The sequence below is a fragment of the Ambystoma mexicanum genome, chromosome 3p, assembly GCF_040938575.1.
Source record: "Ambystoma mexicanum isolate Mex_15411 chromosome 3p, UKY_AmexF1_1, whole genome shotgun sequence".
Taxonomy (NCBI): Eukaryota; Metazoa; Chordata; class Amphibia; order Caudata; family Ambystomatidae; genus Ambystoma; species Ambystoma mexicanum.
In genome coordinates, this window is record NC_090925.1 from 1,135,692,403 (window position 1) to 1,135,710,922 (window position 18,520).

Here is an 18,520-nt window from a genome sequence, read left to right on the forward strand (position 1 = left end):
GGAATATCAAGAATTCTGCGGTCTGAAAGTACACAAACTAAAAACGGTACTCTTCCCCCTCCAGGGTGGGGTCGACGCGATCCCACGGCATTGCTCCTACTCGGTCTGCATCCGGAATTTCGTCTACTTGGGCATCCACGTAGGCCCAAACTCGGATGACTTCCTTTGTCTCAACCTATAACCAGTTGTGGACAGATTTGAAACTGATGTTACCCACTGGCAATCCCTCCCACTAACTCTAATGGCAAAGCATCCCTCTTTAAAATGCTCTCCATCCCAAGATTCCTCTGTCCTTCAGAACACCCCGCTCCATATCCCACATATGTCCTTCGCATCCGTAGATGTTACCCTCCGGAGACTCATTTCGGGAGGGAAACTACCCTGTATAGCCCTTAAAACCCTGCGGCACTCTGTCTGGGAAGTGGGAATAGGTTTACCCTGCCTCTGAGCTTATTACTGGGCCACACAGTTGGGAGTGGTGAACGACTGGCTTTACGGGGATCCAGGGCTCCCACATATAGGAGGTGAGATCAAAAGTATGGGCACAAGTACACCCCTCCGTGTGTTGTATGGGACGGAAAGAGAAATGTCTGACATGCCCGGGATGATACGACAAATCCGCAAAGTCTGGGCTGCACCCCTTCACCATATTGGTTGGGGCAGAAAACAGACACTGGACCAACCTCTATGGAACAACATGCTCATCCCTGAAGTCCTGAAAATGAGGCACTTCACCAGATGGGAGGACCTGGGGATACGGACCTTGGCTGATGTGGTACAGGATGGGCACCTTTTGCCATTAAGGGACATACAGGACAGGTTTGCAATACCCAATGGAGAACACTACAGACAACCAACACATGCTATCCGGGCCCAGTTCCCTGTATTGGCCGATATCCCAAAATGCTCCCCCCTAGAGGCAAACATTCTCCACGCCAGGATCCTGGCGAAGGTCACATCAACACCATACCAGGTAATTACCGCCTTTGGGGCCAGGATGTGACTTGGCTTCGTGAGAAATGGGAGAGTGTAGTGGGCCCGCTGGAATCGGAAGAATGGGTTAAGGCACTAATGTTCCCAGGTGAAATTGGCATAGACACTAAACTCTACTTAATACAGTATAAAATACTGCACCAGGCTTACCACTTCTGTGTGTCGATGAGGTGATGGGTGGTGGATAATGGAGACTGTCTGCAGTGCCAAAGGTCAGAAGGAACCTTCTTCTGCATGATATGGGACTGTGACATTATACAGGACTTCTAGCACAGATGCAACCGCAGAATTTCTGGGGTTCTGGGAACTCCAGTCCCACATGATCCAAAGATGGTAATACTGGGCATCTGGGGAGAAGTGGCGTATACCAAGTACGAAAAGATATTCCTCTCAGTGGCATTAGGACTAGGAAAGAGGCCCACAGCCTCCACCTGGGGATCCTCAGATAGACTTGAGCCTTAGCTGCTGACCAATGAAGTGGACTGATGTGCATCCCTGGAGAAACGCATATATAACCCCAGGGGATGCCCTAGAAAGTTCTTCGAGGTCTGGGGAAAATGAACTGAAGCTCCATGAACACCTGACATGGGGAAAGTCCCATGTTATCGGACCTATGAGGCTTGGGTGTGTGGTGACCCAAGGCCCCACTGACTGACCCCCCTCCCTCCTCTTCGAGGACTCTCCCTCACCTGGTTCCTCACTCCAAATGCAATATACTGTAACCTTGTAATCCGACTTTGCTTTGCCTATGTTTCGTTTGTTTGTTGTTTGATTTCTTCACCTTGGTTCGTCTTGTAAACCAATAAACAGCGGACCTCAAGTTCATAAAGGCCACAATGGCCAGAGAGTCCAGAACGTTCCGATGTTTAGCCAGAATTATGTACAGGTTTATGCCCTGGAAGACTGATCCAGTCCCTAGCCTAGAGGCGAACTGGGTATTGACAAAATGTTGTTTTCATGTGCCCTTTCCCCCAATCTCTTTAACTGGATTCCTGCATAAAGCTTAGATTAGCCGCCCAATAGAATTACAGGGTGATAAGCGCGTGGATCGGGCATATTACCTTTTTTGAAAATCAGGACAATGATCCCGGTTTTCCAGCTGGGACTAACGTGTCAATAGAAAATAGTACATTGAAAATTTGGACCAGTACTGGCATTTGATCCCATGTGATTTATTTACCCTTTGCCTAGAGATCAAGTATGTCACGTCCACCACAGAGATGGAATCCAGTGGTTCCTTGGCTTGTATAGCCTTTCCCTGTAATGTACCTTTATAATTTTCCCTGCACAAGTATAGAGCCCGTAAGTGAGCTATCCAGCCCTTCCATGTAATATGGATCTCTGCAACATCCCTAATTCTCATGTTCCGCTCAATGGAATTCCTTACAGCTATATTCCTGAACATTCTACAGCTTTTTTTCCCTCACTGCTTCACACAATTTAACCCACTTTTCAGTAACAATCTTCCCCCCCTTCTTTTGGACAGCTCATTTTGTATAGGCTCTCTGCCTAGCTTCAATAAATATAGTTTCTGGGTGCTTGTTTTTGAGCGCTGACCTACAGGGCTTTCCTTTTATCAGTGCATGCCTGGGAGAGATAGGACCTCCTCTTTCCACTCTAAAAAAATGACAGCAAGTCCTAATTATTTGTGAAAATGCAGCTACTATCTTCTCTGGTTTGGCTTGCAGGTTGAAACACGTCAATATCTCCTTTTTAGGCGGCATTGATCTTGTTCTGTAAACTGTCTTCCCTTGCATTTGTCCATCGTACTACTCTGGTACCTTTTCTTGAGAAGAAAAAAAGATGAGGATTTCCTGACTCAGTCCCCCATCCATCCAAAGGCCATGCAAGCAGATGTGAGTTGTAATCATTTTCACGTAACTCAAATCTGTACATATAACCCTGCCATGATCTGTACTGGAAGAATCCACCAAAACTGTTTTGGTAAGCGCAGAGCCGTTTTTGCTTCATTTTCCTTCACACTTCTTGCCAAGTCTGAGGTCGAAGTCTCCGCCTATTAGTATGGGATATGTGAGGAGCTAGGAATGAGACGCGGACACAGTGAGCTCATTGTTTTGGCTATGAGCTTTTATTCGAAATAAAAGGGTGTTGGAAAAGGACTCACTATCCCTATTTTAGGAGGTGTTTCCCTACCTCAACCAAAACTAAAGGTCTGTCCAGTGTCAAGATGGCCAAAGCATAAAGCCCTGTGTCCGAAATCCTATCATCGCCCTCCCATTCTACAATGCAACTCTAATATGTGAAGGGTAATGTGTTTGGCCTTGATAGTGCCCAGAAGTTCAGAAGAAATGTATTATTTCTACATCCCGTCCCCTTTCCTCCATACTTATGGGACATTCCCCCATCCTGTGGGACGGGACCGGAGCACTTTGTAAAAAGAATCCCATTTTTCAAAAATGTGTCCTCCCTCTCTTTTTACGCGGGGTACTGCACGCGGCCGTAACCCTGCCCTCCTTAGCTCCGCCCAGCGCATCACCCATCAGTCCTTTTCTCCACACGTACGGGACTCTACGCACTTGCATCTTCGGAAGATTTTTTTCCTTCCAGTGTCCTTCTCTCCTGCTCGGGTTTAGCGGTCGCGTAGTAGTCAGTCTATGCCGGTTCGGTTAGATTTTCCTTCCTGTTCTTCTTGCGAGCGACGCTTCGATAGGGCGGGTCCCCATCCTCTTTGTTTAGAGTGTTTGGGTCCGGATCACCAGTGGGAATTGTGCTTCTATTACGATTCCCTTTCGGTCCGGGCACTTCAACGTCGTCTGGAGCGGTGGGAGGAGGTGATTCAGCACGTACCTCCCCTACATTTTCAGAGTTTCATTGATGAGAAGAAGAGACGCCCGGTAAGTTCTTAAGTTTTTAGAGCACCCGACAGGGGTACTCCTTCCTGGGGTCTTCTCGGTCTGGGAGGGGCTTCAAAAGCTCTGTTAATGGGGTTTCCCCTGCGGTGCCTTTCAGGCCTAAAAAAGGTACCAGCGTTTTCTCAGAGGGCCTCCGTGAGGGGCCTGCCTACACCGGATCACAATCCGAGGCCCCTCCTGTGGGGGCTATTCAATGGCCCAGTTATACTGAGACTGGGGGTACCAGAGCTTGCTTCGAGGTCTCCTTGTCTGGAGCTTCCCATGCAGACACCAGGGCGCACCCTGAGGCCTCGGTAGAGGCTTTCTGTACCGAACCAAGGTTCGAGGCCACTTGTGAGGTAACTGTTACCTGACTCTGTTCCGAGGTTCCTCTGTCTGAGGCTAAGGTGACCGACAGAACTGAGGCCTGTTAAGGTCTTGTCGGTGAGGTGGATTCCTCATCGTTCCCGCCCTGGTGGTGATACCGGTTCTGTTGAGGGGCACAGAGTGAGGTCGCTGACCGTAATTCCTCTGTTATCGGCGTGGCCGAGGTTCCTCTTTCAGAGGCTAATTTGGCAGATCGTATGTCTCAGAAACATCCTAGGCCACACAGTACCAGCTCTGCCGAGGTTCCTTGTGTCAAGGCTAAAGTCAAGACCCCTTGTGGAGATCCCTGCCTCACTCACATATGTGACGCAGTTCTCCTCAAGCGCTGACAAAATGACGCCTGTTCCCGCGTGAACTACAGCGGCCATTTAGGACTCTTCCCTTACACCTATGCCATCGGCGTTGAGTGCTTGGAGCATTTTTTCAGGTAAACATCATTTTCCTTGTGCGCCGTTTTGTCCAGTTTATTACTGGAACCCTTGGATGCCATTACCGCACACGGTCTCACTTCCTGCGGCATCTGTGCCATTGATCTATGTTAATCCAGCTGGAGAGGGCCATTCTTGGCAGGCCTCTCCCTTGTGGCCCTGGAGCTACTCCTATCATAAGAGGCATCCGCCCGCCCCAGTGTCTAAGCCTTCGGCAGAGGATGCTTTTTTCAGAAAATTTCAGACACTCCTGCACTCTGACCCCATGAAGGAGTATTTCAGAGGTCTTTTTAAGGAAATCTGCCCTCCAGTGCCGAATCCTGTGCCGACGATTCCTGTCGTAGCACTGGTTGTTCTGGCAGCTGTTCCACCTCTACCTGTTAGCCCACCTCCAGCCCTTCTGCCCCTGCCTCCCTTGTCTCCAATAGACAAGTCTTCGGCTGAGCCAGATGTGACGCAGGTCGATCCGGACGTGTTGGATGACAAGCAAGGGGATCAGTATGGTGATGACCAACCCCACTCTGTTGGGGCGTTCCATGACCGGGTACTGAACATGATGGCTCTTCTGGATGTTCCAGTACCTGAGGCACCCCCTCCGCAAGAAGGGTTGCTTTCTGGGGCGTTCACCTTGTCTCCTCAGGAGCGCACCGGCTTGTTCTTCCAGAAGGACGTTTTGGTCGAGGTCCGCAAGGTCTGGGATAAGCCACACTCTGGACTGCACGTTAACAAAAAGATTGACGCTCGTTATAGGCTTCATACTTCGGAGGAGGTAGCCTTAGCGTCTTGCCCGCTGCCTTCTTCCACAGTGGTGGCGGCCGCCACGCTACAATCCAGACCGACTTCAGCGTTGTCCACAGCAGCGGCTCAGGTTCTGGCCAAAGAGGACAAGCTGCTTGACTCTTTGGGGAGGAAGATCTTTGCTAATTCGGCCCTGCAGTTGCACCAGGCTCAAATTAGCGGGTGCGAATCTGAAAATGTGGAAAGGTCTGTCGGAATTTGAGGAGTTAATTCCTGCGGACAAGCTTGATGATTTTAAGGCTGGCTTGTCAGATGCCAGAGACCTGGCGCAGGATCTGCTTGTGGCTGCGGTACATCATGTCGACACCTCGGCTCGGGCCTCATGCTTGGCATAGACACCTCTCGTCAGGCTTGGCTTCATGCCACAAAGTTTTCCAAGGAGGTTCAGAATAAAGTTCTGGACCTGCTCTTTGACAGAAAAGAACTGTTCCATCCATCAACGGATGTAGAGCTGACTAAGACTAAGGACAGCACCAAGACAGCCAAGTCCCTGTCTGTTCTGGTGAAACCTCCTTTCAGGACTTAGAGAATGCCCTTGCAGCCTCGGTCCTCCTCTGGTTTTCGTGGTTTTCTTGTTCGAAAGACACGTAGAGTCGATCCTCCAGCTGGAAACTCCTGTCGGCGTCAGCAGCAAGGCAGATTTTTCTCTCGGTCCTCTGCCTCCTCCTCGGGAACTGGGGGTCTCGCCACCGAGAAACCTGCTAAATGAGGTTTTTCGGCGCTCGCACGAGACGCCGGTGGGAGGGCACATTGCATCTCACTGGGAGGCGTGGCAGACCATCACAAGGATCGGTGGGTCTTGTCTGTTGCTCGGGCGGACTTCCGCTTGCCCCTTTCCCCTACCCCACTCTTCAATACTCCCTTCCAGCAGTCAGGGACGCCCTCGCTCAGAACTGAAGTCCAGAAGCTTCTGGATCTCGAGGCGGTGGAACCCGTTCCCCTAGGGAAGTGTGGGGAGGGCTTCTACTCCTGTCTGTTCACAGTGCCCAAACCCAACCAGGCTGGCCTGCGCACCATCATGGACCTTTGCCAGTTCAACCTTTTGCTCCCCTCAAGAAAAATTAAAGATGATCACCCCCTGTCAGATAAAGTCCTCTCTGCAGAAGGGCGACTGGCTCAGTGTGGTGGACCTTCAGGATGCTTATATGCATGTACTCATTTGGAGCCTGCTTCGGAAATACCTACGGTTTTCCATGGGGGAGAAGCATTTCCAGTTTCGAGTGCTCCCGTTTGGACTCAGCTCGCGTGTCTTTACGAAGATGATGTCGGTCATTGCAGTTTATCTTCGGCTACAGGGTATCCATGTGCATCCGTATTTGGACGATTGGCTGCTGCGCAGTCCTCGTCCACTGAAAGCCTTGAGCAACCTTCAGTCTCTCCTCCAGCTCCTGTTCCACCTTGGGCTGTCAGTGAACTGGCGGAAATCCTCCATGACGGTCTCTCAGAACTTGATCTTCCTGGGTTTTCGTTGGAACACAATCGATTGCAGAGTGTACCTGACTGGGGACAGAATGGCAGATCTGTTGGCCACGTGTCCGGTGTTAATGCAGTCGGAGAGCATGTCGGCCTGGTGGTTCCAGAGGCTTCTGGGCCTCATGGCTTTGTGCATGGTGGCTCTTCCTCTTGCTCGTCTCAAGATGAGGCGGACACAGATGGCTCTTCGGAGCTCATGGCTTCAAGCAGTGGACCCAGATTCCAAAATTATACTGGTTCCACCAGTCATGAGGGCGGACCTCTTGTGGTGGTCGTCTCTCGGAAATCTGTCGGTGGGCACTCCCTTCCAGGACCCTGGGCCACTTTTGACTGTCACAGCGGATTCCTCCCTTCTAGGTTACGGTGTGACGCTGTATCTTCAGGTTTTCGATCTTTGGTCACCACAGGACAGACCGCTTCATATAAATTATCTGGAGCTCTTGGCGATATTCCTGGCGCTAAAAGCGTTCAAACCAGGCATTGTCAACAGGGTGATCCGTGTCCGCATGGACAATGCGGTGTCCATGTTCTGTATCAACAAGCAGGGGGTTACCAGGTCTCCTCCTCTTGTAGATCTTGCTAATCAGATTTGGGAATGGGCCATTTAGCATGGTATCTGGCTGGTAGCAGTACACATCCCAGGCCAGCTGAATGTCACTGCAGATGCCCTCAGCCGATGAGCAATTGTCAGCTACGAGTGGGAACTGAACAGGGAGATCCTCTCGGATATTTTTTGCTGTTGGGGCACTCCAGAAGTGGACCTCTTTGCAACATCTACAAACAGGAAGCTTCCCCTGTATACCTCCAGGAACGGGCTTGGAGCCTCCTCACTGGGGGATTCTCTCGAGATCCCATGGCACAACATGAAGGCCTATGGTTTTCCGCCCCTTCTTCTGATCCATCGGGCGCCTTGCAAACTAAGGAACACAGTGAATTGCCCCCTGCTGTTCATAGCCCTTGGTGGCCGGCCAGGTTTTGGTTTTCAGAGCTTCAGCATCTATCGGTGTGCCCGCCGCTCAAGCTTCCGCTGGTCCCCGATCTGCTTCATCAGAGTGATCGGGCACCCCTCCCCACAATCGTTCAGCTTGGCGGCCTGGTGCCTGAGTTCATATCTTTAGAGCGTTTCAATGTGTCCGTAGATAACATGCGCATCATTCAGGCGGCCAGGAAACCCTCTACAAGATCTCAGTATAGAAGTAAATGGCTGCTTTTCTGCCACTGGTGTTTGGCTAAGCAGCTGGACCCCTGGGAGGCTGCTATCAACATGGTACTGTCTTTTGTTTCACATCTGGCAGAGTCTGGCATCCATGTCTTGTCCTGCAGGACTTATTTATCGGCTGTTGCCGCTTATTTGTCCATTAACCAGTGCTCGTTTTCACTGTCTAATCCAGTCATTAAAAGACACTTTGCGGGCCTGATGCATCTTTATCCTCCTGTTTTCAACCTGCATCCAAGGTGGGATTTAAATGTGATCTTTACTGCCTTGTGTCATAAGCCTTTTGAACCCATGGCTACTGTCGATTTTAAGTACCTTTCGTGGAAAGTGTCCTTTTTTATTGCTGTGACTTCAGCAAGGCGTGTAAGTGAGCGTCAGGCCTTGTCGGTAGAGCTTCCATTCCTTACTTTTCATAAGGATAAGGTTGTCCTGCGGACGAATCCCGCCTTTCTTCCGAAGGTGGTCTCTGATTTTCATTTGAATCAGTCAATTTCATTGCCTGTCGTCTTCCCAAACCCAGCCTCAGAAGCCGAAAGGGTTCTGCACTGCCTGGACGTTAGAAGAGCCCTTAAGTTCTGTTTGGACATACCATCTGAGCTTAGGAACTCTTCGCATCTTTTTGTGACCTTCGGAAATCCACAAGGAAAGCCGTCCTCGAAAGCGACCATCTCCCGATAGATCGCTGCCTGTATTTTGGAGTCGTATACCATTCAGTGTCTTTGGGCCCCAACGGGAATTCACGCTCATCTTGTGCGGGGCAAGGCGGCTGCCGTTGCATTCCAAAAATATGTTCCCTGGTAGACCATCGCAAAAGCGGCTACGTGGGCCTCTGCATCAGCTTTTTGTAAGCATTACTGTCTGGACCTGAGCTCCAGGGCTGATGCTCTGTTCGGCCAAGCTGTGCTTAGCACCCTGTTTCAGTAAGGAGTTTTTCATCCACCCGTAATTCCTGTGAGGAGTGCTTGGGAATCTCCCATAAGTATGGAGGAAAGGGGACGGGACGTAGGAGTATAATAAAGTTACTCACTATAGTGACTACCTTACTCCTAGTCCATAGTCCCCTTTCCTCCATATGCCCCCCCGCCGTCCCCTCTAAAAAGTTTCCTCTGCTATTGCTTAAAGTTCATAGACCTGGCGATAGAAAAGGACTGATGGGCGATGCGCTGGGCGTAGCTAAGGAGGGCAGGGTTACGGCTGCGTGCGGTACCCTGCGTAAAAAGAGAGGAAGGACACATTTTTGAAAAATGTGATGCTTTTTACAAAGTGCTCCGGTCCCGTCCCACAGAACGGAGGAATGTCCCATAAGTATGGAGGAAAGGGGACCATGGACTAGGAGTAAGGTAGTCACTACAGTGAGTAACTTTATGAAACTCTAACACAAACGTTCCCAGTGGATAAAGTTCCCCCAGGTTTCTTTTTTCAAGACACTTCAAATTCCTAAGAGCATGAAACATCCTTGGGGCTCTTTGTTCAACAAATTACTTGGATACAAAAACCAACTTGGATGTAAATTCCAACCTTGTAGGATACCTGGTGTAATCCCTGCCAGGTTATTTTCCACTTGGTTGAACTTTGCTTTCAGACTTGTTCCCCTGTCAGGGCTTCTTTATGTGATTGGTTTTGCACGCTTGCAAACTTGACCTTGGTCTGGTGTATTTCCGTACCAGGGCTTTTCATATGATTTACTCTTACTTGTGCTTGCCCGGTGTACTTTCTTGCTAGGGCTTTTCATCTGGTTTTACTTTATACAGTTTCAAACTTCCTTTCGCCTGGTTTACTCTCCTCCCAGGGCTTTTCATCTGATTTACTCTATAAAACTTGCTTTTCGCTCACATTCATCTGTAAAACCTTTTTGGGTAATATTGGATTTCATATTCCTTCTCATTAGTTTAATGCACTTTGGTCTTTCTTTGGCAGCACTGCCGAAGTGCCCCGTTGTCCCATTCGCTCCCTCTAGGACTCACCGGTTTCTTGTGGCGCCCTTCGGTTCCTTCACGGTAGACGGGAGCCAGCACTCCAATGTCCCAACTCCAGCTTGTGGGCTCCCCTGCTTCACCGTACAGCTTCCACGTCCTTTGCAGCTCCTGCTTTCCTCTGAGCTCTTGCACTGCGTTTGGGTGGCTGTGAGGTTTTCTGGTTCCATTGGCTGCTAGGTAGTTTCTTCTTCCTTCCCTCTCGCATTTTGCCACACTGTGTACCGGCCTCTGCAGTCCTCTCTCCTGCCTTCCTCCCGAACCTGCAAGCTCCACCATCGTTTTGACTTCCTCACAGTACCTCGGTCAACACTGAGAGGCCTCAGCTTTCCCAGGGAGCATTTCCCCAATTCATGATGGGTAGAGCTTTTAAATTTCCCAGCACCTATCATATGCTCACAACCACTAGAGGGTATCTGGTGCTTCTCATTCCTGGTGACCTGCATTACTCCATTCATCCTCCTCGTCCCAGTATTTCTAGACATATGGGAATTATAGGCAGTTCTTGGTGTTGTATGTGTAGAGTATTGGAAGGTGTTACCATTAGGTCTTGTGGATGGTTGAAGGGCGGCAGCACAATACGCCATCAAAACCTGCGGAATGGAGAGGGTGTCCCTAAAAGGGAAAGGAGGATGCCATGGCTCATCTGATGATGTATAACCCCAAGCGTCGCCTCCCCCCATGTGGTCCTTCCTTATGTAACTGACCCCAGGGTTAGGATCAGGCAGTGGCTGCCATCCCCTGGCCACATGGAGAGAGGCTACCGCAGAGAAAGGTGTGATGACATTATCAGATTCACCACAGATGTTAATGGGGCCACAGATGCCTTGCCATGTTTATTATTATAGATGTTTACCAGGCCTAACTCTGTCTCACTCCTAAATTTAAGGTGGAAAAAGGTAGATAGGAGCAGACCTCCTAAGGCGAATGTCATTGAAATCTAAACTCACTAAAAGGTATCTAGCCGGTTCGCTAACTGACTTGTCTTTAGTACTCTTGCTTAGATCTGGTTATGTGTGTAGAGTATACTCTTGTATGTGGATAGAATCGGCAGACCAGGTTTCTTTGAACTTTAGAATCTGGAAAGCACTGATGAAATTACACAAGTCAGGGCTGGAAATCCTCCCCTTAGGCCCGCAATGATTTAGACCAACAGCATCAGATTACTTGTGTACGGCCTCGGGTGATGAACCTTTGTTAAAGTGATGTTTTGTCTTTCTGAGCCCCCAACTACAGGAAGTCTGTTTTGTTCATTTTAGAAAGACTCTGGTGTCGAGTTGGCTTTGGCTGAAGGGAGAGAGCATCGTTTCAGTCCACATCTTCTACAGTAGCGTACCCATTATTAATGCCAAGTCTTTCCAGTTGGGAATTTATTCAGGCCATTTGATGGCCTAATGATGTGGGGTTGAGACCGTTGTAATCTATTGTTCTACATCCAGGAAGGTTTGTGGAATAAGCCCAGAGCGAGAGAGCCTACATCCAAGCGTTCCTGATGCCTGTCAGCAGATAGATTTAATAAAGTGGGTTGCCTTATTCATAAGTGAGATTATGTCCTCGATATTGGGATCGGGGAGCCTCGGTACCATTGTCAACTTCACGACCAGAGATACCGCTTGGGGGGCAAGTTTAGGCAGAAGTTGATATGTGCCTCAGAGTATGCTGTACTTCATATTTCCCCCCTGAAGTATGTGTAGGTTTCAAGGTGTCCCCCCCCCTTCAGCCCCCCCCTCTGCTTTATCTATTTCTCTTGGCCCACTCAACTTTTTTTACAGGGTCCGTCAAGTGTATTAGTTTGGAAGCCTATTTGGCAGGCACATAATCCTGCTCCAAAATGTTGACTGATCCATCTTGGGATAGATACAATTGTACTATCAATTGTGAGAAACCTGAAGGTGTCTCAACCGCTATTCCCCAGAGATCTGTCGTCCAGGTGGCAAGGACACCCCCATCGCTATTGGATCCAGTTCCTTCGGGTGGACCAGTGTAGGGAGGATTAGCTGGATGAGGAGTCTAAGGGGAATGGAAGTGGGACACTAAAGGTTGAGACGAAGTAAACCCTTCTCCTTAACACCTGTTCCCCATCCTATCCCGTAGGATATGTAGAAGCTGTACCCCACACCTTTCCAACACAAACACTTTCCTACACTGTGACAGATAACGGACTAACACCTGAGCTGTTTACCTAACCTGTCCCAACACCAGGGTCAGGCAGAGTTATGCACTTGATGCTAAATGCACACACCTGATGGCCCTTTCCCTTACCCACAGGGATAAAAAGCAGAGCGCGAAAGCACATGAGGAGCAAGGCCAAACGCATGAGGAAGCTGTAATTCTGAGCCTGCAGTTAAAACTGAGAAGAAAGGTGGTGATACCTGAGAGGACGACAAGGAGGGAAGTGCTCTTGCCCTTTTGAACCCAGACCGCAAAGCCTCAGTGAAAAGAATCATAAGACTGGGATTTACAGCTGCCAAATGGTATAACTGATGTTAGCGGTGTGTGGGGGCCTCCCGCATTGATAACGCAGGCGGGGAGGCACGTTTGCTACCATGGTACTGTCCTTGACTCCAGAGGGCAAGACAAGCAAACGGGTTCAGCACAGCGGGTAAGTTGGAGAGAGCTGATAGCAAACCGGACTGTGTTGAGCCCAAGATTGCAAACAGCAACATTGTATGAACTTTTGAACAAAGAACTTGTGTCTGAAAGCTTGAAAGTAAGTCCACTGAAGGACCGGCTGCAGACTGGTCAGGTGCCATGTGGGCACTCATTCGAAGGACTCTAGCTGGTCCCCTTCGTAGTACTGAGAGGCCCTGGTGAGGAGTCGGAGGGGTCGCACAAGGGTCGAAACAAACCCCTTGTACAATCGAAAGTCTCTGACACACTGACAAAGGGAAGTGAATCCTGCATTGTGAGAAAGTAAAGGGAACTGTGTATTAGGCAAAAAATGAATCTTGATGAGGGATGCCTGCGAATTGGGGTGAACAGTAATACACCCGTGAACATTGTGTCGACCAGAGTGAACCCGGCAGAGGGTTGTCCACAGTGAATGGTTGTTTAAAAAGACATTGAGACTCTTGAATGTTACATTGTGAATGAAAATTCGTAGTGAACCCAACGGAGGGAGACCCACGTTATACAAGGGATCAAAGCCTGGCAGAGGGGGATCCGAAGGTGAAGAGTAATTACCCCATGAAGATTTATTGAAGGAACTTTTGTTTTTGTTAACTGTAACTCATCAGGTTCTCTGAGGCAAGAGACTTTGGGCTTCATAAGTTTGCCGGTCCGGTAGTAACTGCACCGGTAAGCTACTGGCGCCTTTAATACCGGACCGGCAAACTAAGAGTTGTGCTTGCGGGAGCCTTTCTGCCCGCAAAGTCTGCCCTGGCGGGTAGAGCGGCACCTGCAAGCACAACTCGTCTGATGCACCAGCACCATTCATGAATGGTGCCGGTGCACCCGACCTCCCCATTCCCATTTGAGGCCTATGGGGCTGACACGGAAATGGGGAGTAATGAATACCAGCACCTGGCAATGGGGACAGACCGGGTCTGCCGGGGTCGGAATGCTCCCGTACATCCCCATTGCCGGGTGCCGGTAATTTAACGGCAGCAGTGCTGGTTTTACCGGCATGGCTACTGCCAAACTTGTAATGAGGGCCTTTGTGTGAAAGAGACTTGGCCACAGAAGGCCCTGATATTTTGGAAACCAACTGTAACCTTGTGCTGGCGCGTCCCAGGAGTGTGCTCTGCTCAGCAGTCCGGCCTTGTCCTGTGCTAGAAATGTGGGGAAGGGACACCTCCTGCCATACCATCCTGACTTATCATTTTGAGAAACTTCTTTCTTAACATTATCCCACACTATTCTGTAACTTGGCGGTAAGGATTGGCAATAGTTTTTTTCAGTATAGGCACTTTTAATTTGACAAGACGCCACTAGGACTGCCTTATTATTTGATGGTCGTAGCTTGCTCCTATCTTAGATTTAGGTTTAGATTATGTGCGTTTCTCACCCATTTATAAAGTTTCATAAACATCCTTGAACTGTGATCACTTGTGTCTCTTTACTGTTGCCACCATGATTTCCTTACACAATTTTGTCACCTTTAGCTGTTGATGCCCCACCTTTGTCAGCCTGGATATTCCTGCCAGGGTCCCTTTTGCCACTGCAAAAAGTTGGTGCTTTTGCTTTATGCAAGCAAAACGTTTCTGGCTGTATTTGCCCGCAAACCCTGTGCCCTTAGGTTCTATTCTCATTAGAAGTTTATTAATGTTTAAGATTTGACTTACTATTAATGCAAGCCTTTTAGCATAGGTGTATTCAGGGTATGTTTCTTTAAGTGATAATGTCTTTGCGAGATTCGTTGTTGTGTTGGTCTTTCTTGGCATGTCCCTGGTTCTCAATTGGTGCTCTGTTGGGTTTATCCTTCACTAATGTGTTGTTATCCCCACTGGTCCTTCCCATCCGATTCTGATCAGGATTGTATATATTGGATGCACGGTCCCCACTACGATCTGCCTGAACCAGAAACTCCTCCAAAACCGGAGGAACCACTTCCAGGCTATCCCTTCTGGCAATGGATTTGGCCGCTTGCAATATTTCTGGTTCCAAAACACCCGCAGGCTTTTTTAAAAAGAGTTTGAAAGTGCCATCCCCGTTCCCAGATTTACCAATAACATTCTTATTAGGTCTTCCTTCAGATATAGTCTTATTCAGGATCACAAGCGCAGAAACATGCATTGGGTTTCAAGCATGACTATTGCCAAAGGTTTTCTGTTGGAACTGGGTAGGTTTTGTGCATCCCCGGAGTTCCTATCAATTTCAAGGGTTATTTTGTATTGGGTGAGTTTTCAGGGTTTTTGTGTGTATATCTGTCTGCGAGTGTAGCAGTACAGATACCTGTTCTTATGTGCATTATAGATGCGGCTTATGTGTCGGGTAACCGAGCTGGTGTATCTGTGAGACCATAGGGTGCAAAAGCAGGACAGTGGGAAGGAGGACAACAGCACTGTCTACCTGGACTACGTTGGTTGGAAGTGCAAAGTAGTCCTGCCAAGAGACACCAAAAGTAGATCTTATTTCATGTCATGTGATACTTGTATATCGCCAAACTGCCATTTTCATGGCTTTTAAGTGCATGGAATAGTCTGGTGGTTCGGCAGACTGTAGTCTGAACATGTGTTACATTTGATTACACGCATATTTAAGTTTTTGGCAGAAATGGCTACTCGGGTAACATTCCTTTCGCAATTAAATGTAAGTAGGGTGCAGTGTGGTGTGGTTTGCTTTGTCAGTAAATGTAAGTGCAATTCGACTGTCCAATGTGGGATGCTGCATCAACAGTGGAGCTAGCAGCCTGTCTATTTGGGGTCTATAAATCCATAGAACTGTTTACAGTTGATGAGTCTTCAATGGTTGACAAATGGTACATTATTTTGCATTCATGCATGCTTGTGAGGCTGAATCCCGGACCCAACATTGAACGAAAAACATCTGTTATACTCCGGAGACGACTTATGTTTTGCACATTGGGAAACGTGTATCAAGCAGGTAACGAAAACCAGCTATTAAACTCAAAAGTCACGTCAAATTGTGCCACTTTATTAAATGGCATCCGGAAGCCTATAGTCAAGTGGATGGATCTACGTAATCCGACCGCGGCTGATTTTCCTGCGGCCGGAATGTTCGCATGAGAAGTGTGCAAACCACAAAAGGTTTGCACATTTCCCATGCAAACGCACGTTAAAAACCCCTACATATCCACAACCCCACCCACACCACACCCACGACACCCCCCTCCATCCACACCCTCAATACACCCCCACTTACACCCCCCAACATAAACAAACTCTACTTACCTTTTTCTTCATGCTGAGTCCCTGGAGCGCCAGTTCCCTTTCACTTCCGTGATCGGGAACCGGCGCTGCAGCGTCCTTTTATTTATTTTTTTTTTTTTATAGCTGTGTCCAAGGTGAGAGATCGCCAAACGTTTCTTTTGAAATTTGTTTGGCGATTGTAGGCCTGTTTTCTGGGTGGTAGAGGCACATCAACGCCGAAGGGCTGACTCTCACTGTGGCAATTAAAATTCTTAGGGAATTGATTCTTCAATGTTGTCTTCTTGCAAATATAGACTGTGACAGAGGCACACCACTTTACCAGCCAAGCGGTCGGATATTTGCAAGGCTTTTAATATTACTCAGCATTTTCATTGTACGTGTTCTCAATCCAGCTGGTCAGTAGAATGCTGCAATGGTGATATAAAGAACAGGTTGTCTAAGGTGTGCTAGGTGACTGACCTTCAGAGGCCTGAAGCACCTTCCATCAGTTCTGCTTCATATACAAAATGATCGAAATATAGAACAGTGGCTGTCACCCATTGAATTCTGAGGATTCTCAGTAAAGAGAAAATCTGTTTCAGTTTTGTTTCTGAACTGTCTTTCTACTAATAACCAATGACTGGTCTCTGGATCATATTGCCCCCAGCCAATGACTGTCCTCTACTAAGCCCCTCCTCTGGCAGCCATCTTCAGATTTTTACCGCACGTTCAAGTGTTGGGAGTCCTCATGCTATAGCTCTCGAGCTTTTACTGCGTTTTGCTTTTTTCCTACGAGTTTACTCTTATTTTTCGGTCAATTCGAGCCTCAAGCTCCACCGATTCTTCTTCTGATAAATGGGGACCCGTTTCGGAATTTTTCTACGCCCCTCAAGGGCGAATTTTTGTCGAGTTTCTCTTCTTTGAGGATTCCGGAAGATCTTTGAGGCCTACCCCGCGTGGACATGGCCCAGGACAAAGGAGACACAACGCCTGTTGGATCCAAGCGCTTTAGGATCTGCCCTGGATGTGGATTACAGAATGTCTTTAAAGAGGATGAGCACTCCCGGTGCCTCGAATGCCTTCACGACAAGTCGCACGTGGAAGAGGACTGCGCGTTCTGTAAGAACATGTCCGTCCGGACATTGAAGGGCCGTCAGACTTGACTCACTAACTGGCTGGAGGGGAAGAGCCCAGCAGCACGTGAGAAGAAGTCAGAGCGCTCTTCTAAGACCTTTGAGGGCGCTCCAGCGATGGGGGCCCAACAAAAGGCAAAGCACAGTGAGTCCGCGGGCAACATGAGTGCTGTTGGTTCGGGATCCTCAGCTGCCAGGCAGGGCGCGATGTCCCCGACGCCATCAACCACGAGCCAACCCTCTGGCTCGGGGTGAAAAGGAAGCCTGAGAACCCAGGTAAGCTTCAGGAGAAGCCCCGGTCGATCCCAATGGAGAAGGCCAAGGGGGCGGGGGGGCGAGGTGGTAACCCTCCCCCAAAGGTGAAGGCCCAAGACGCTCCCAAGGTCGTGAAGGCCCTGATTCACCCGGCGAAGGCCTTGATTGAAGGAGTCGTGGCGACCCTGGCGAAGCCTGTGGAGTCTACGCCAGTGGAGACGACTTCCGGGCCTAGAGTTTCCCTGCCACCCCAGAGGGAATCATCTTTTCAACCTATTGAGAAGACCCCCGGGATGAGAAAGAGGGGGGCACAGTAGCCATAATGGACAGAGATACCACCTCCGAATATGAGCTGGCTGGCGTCAAAAAGATCCTGGACAAGAAGTTCGAGGAAGTCCGGTCCTATGGGAGGGATCCCGACGAGGCGGACGAAGAGAGCAACGCTGGGGCCGACGAGGAGCAGCGGGCCACGGAGGAAACGGATGTCCCCGCACCCCAGCCGTGGCTCCCGTCTCAAGCGATGCCTATACCACAGGACAACTCGGGAGCATTCTTGATAGCTATCCAGACCCTGTGTACGGAGATGAGGACAAGGTTGCCCTTACCCGCAGTGGACGATCCAGCGGCGCCTGGACCGTCAGGGAGCCCACCGAACAAGCGGAGGCGAATCCATCCTCCCCCTCCTTTCCAGCCTTCACCTCCATCCCCTCCACCGAGGGATGAGACGGGAACGGAGACGGCGACAACGGGGACGGACGATGGTGGTGACGATGGAACGGATCTCCCATCACCCCCTGCCTGCCTCCCGAACCCCTTGAAGAAATTGGCTCCTTTCACGCCATGATCGCCAGGGCATCAGAGCTTTTCCAGCTTTGTCCCGAAGACCAGAAGGAGGGTTTCCTCTACCAACGATGGGAGGCCAAGAGGAAGACTGTGCTCTGTCCCGTCGCTGGACATCTGGGACGAAGGGCTGTCACTGCTGAAGAACCCGTCCACGGCTCCTGCGAAGAGGAACCGGTACGAGAAGTAGTACCAGGTCCCAGACGCCGCCCCTATGTGCCTCAGAGCTCAGCCGTTCCCGGATTCAGTGGTCTCTGCGGCGGCAAAGAAGAAATCGGCAGGAGCGACGGCATAGACTTCCACTTCCCCACCGGACGGCGAGGGGAAGAAGCTGGACATCATGGGACAACGAGTCATCTCAT

General features: G+C 49.5%; 1 protein-coding gene across 1 annotated transcript in view; it reads left to right on the forward strand.

Annotated features, from left to right (window-relative positions):
* Positions 1–18,520, forward strand: part of MEIKIN (meiotic kinetochore factor) — a 1,264,509-nt gene that overhangs the window by 155,034 nt on the left and 1,090,955 nt on the right. The window lies entirely within an intron of this gene.